This window comes from Pseudophryne corroboree, chromosome 4 (genome assembly GCF_028390025.1).
Source record: "Pseudophryne corroboree isolate aPseCor3 chromosome 4, aPseCor3.hap2, whole genome shotgun sequence".
In the NCBI taxonomy this organism is placed as follows: Eukaryota; Metazoa; Chordata; class Amphibia; order Anura; family Myobatrachidae; genus Pseudophryne; species Pseudophryne corroboree.
In genome coordinates, this window is record NC_086447.1 from 567,342,095 (window position 1) to 567,344,330 (window position 2,236).

The 2,236-nt window shown below is 39.9% G+C and overlaps 1 pseudogene; it reads right to left on the minus strand.

Annotated features, from left to right (window-relative positions):
- Nucleotides 1–1,368: 1,368 nt before the first annotated feature.
- Nucleotides 1,369–1,489, minus strand: LOC134912772 (5S ribosomal RNA; annotated as a pseudogene).
- Between the last annotated feature and the right edge of the window lie 747 nt (nucleotides 1,490–2,236).

Genomic DNA, 2,236 nt, shown 5'->3' on the forward strand with positions numbered 1-2,236 from the left:
ATGTGTTGCTACAGTTACTGTTGTACTGTATGTAGACAACAATATAACAGAAATGTATCTGATAATTTTTGAATTATGGTAAAAAACATGTTTGCAAATTACATAGCATTCTTGCCCCAATTTTCTTTGCTTACTTTTGTCAACCATCTACAATTTCATTGGTGGCATCAGAAAACAAAACATAGTGAGAGAAAGCTCTCATGCTTTAAAGCTAACATTTTGTAGTTGTTTAATATCATCAAATAACATGAGTACAGTTATGTTTGAAAAATAATAGAGCCGTCAGTTCCCACAAATCACAATTCAATAAACTTGAAAGGTATCATCTCAAAAGATACAATTTTTCCAAGATGAGCATTTATGGGAGTGCTCTATGATGCCTCCTGCTGTACCTTTTCCCTTTGTAAAAAAAAAAAAAAAAGAATGGACAGAAGACTCTGGTGAAATAGTGCTCAAAATGCAAACAAGAGATTAAGATTAATTCATTTTGTTAGATATACTTTATATTGAGGGGAGTTCAAGCAGTGGTTCTGAATGTCTTAAAAGTGAAAACTATTGCAAAAATATAAGCTGTGATGTTATTCCAGCAAAATGCTGGGATAATATCATAGGCCTGATGTAAATATAATTATTGGTCAGCAAAAAAATAGAAGATGGGAATACATTATGACTCTAAATTGTCTGGTTATTAGCACAAGATGATTGTCATTTATCCTATATATATCCCAAATGGGAAAAGGTATACATAGGATTTAAATCATAGGTCAACAGAGTCCACTGGAGGCAATATTACTTTCTCTACTCAATGGGGGTTATTCCGAGTTGTTCGCTCGTTATTTTTTTCTCGCAATGGAGCGATTAGTCGCTAATGCGCATGCGCAATGTCCGCAGTGCGACTGCGCCAAGTAAATTTGCTATGCAGTTAGGTATTTTACTCACGGCATTACAAGGTTTTTTCTTCGCTCTGGTGATCGTAATGTGATTGACAGGAAGTGGGTGTTTCTGGGCGGAAACAGGCCGTTTTATGGGTGTGTGCGAAAAAACGCTACCGTTTCTGGGAAAAACGCGGGAGTGGCTGGAGAAACGGAGGAGTTTCTGGGCGAACGCTGGGTGTGTTTGTGACGTCAAACCAGGAACGACAAGCACTGAACTGATCGCAGATGCCGAGTAAGTGTGGAGCTACTCAGAAACTGCTAAGAAGTGTCTATTCGCAATTTTGCTAATCTTTCGTTCGCAATTTTGATAAGCTAAGATTCACTCCCAGTAGGCGGCGGCTTAGCGTGTGCAAAGCTGCTAAAAGCAGCTTGCGAGCGAACAACTCGGAATGAGGGCCAATAGCAATAGTGTGTAAGTATAGCAAAATTAGATAGACTACGACACCTGGGTATTCCCAGGTGGTTTCCCATCCAAGTACTAATCTAGCCCTCCACTGTTTAGCTTCCAAGATCATACGAGATTGGGGCATCTCCAGTGGGGTATAGGGGTTACCGTTATTCAGGTTTGTTAGCAAAGCAAAAAAGCACATTTATGAGCAAAACCATGTTGCCCTGCAAGTAAAGCAGATGTAACATGTGCAGAGAGATTTAGATTTGGGTGGGTTATATATGTATTTTTGTGCAGGGCATATACTGGTTGCTTTATTTTTACACTGCACACTCCACCCAAATCTAGCTCTCTCTGCACATGTTACATCTACCCCACCTGCAGTGCAACTAGGTTTTGCCCATTAGTGTGCTTTTTTGCTTTGCTAACAAACCTGAATAAGGCTCTATGGCTGCAATTTGTAAGTTTTGTTATTTTTCGATGCATCAATCAGTACAAGTATGGACAGGTGAATTAACTCAATTCCTGAGAGACAGTATATGTAAAAGGGTAGATATCAAAAAGTAAAATGGATATTTACACATGTATGTATATCATAAATTGCAAATGAGAACGAGTTTTATGGTAAGAACTTACCTTTGTTAAAACTCTTTCTGAGAGGTACACTGGGCTCCACAAGGAATGGACAATGGGGTGTACAGTAGGATCTTGATCAGAGGCACCAATAGGCTCAAAGCTTTGACTGTTCAAAGAATGCATAGCGCCGCCTCCTATATCACCCCGCCTCCCTGCACAGGAGCTCAGTTTTTAGTTAACCAGCCCAATGCAGTAGCAGGAAAAGAGACGACAACGGTTAGTAGCCACAACACTGCATTCTCACGACAGGAGACGTGTCAGCGGCTAATGCCATACC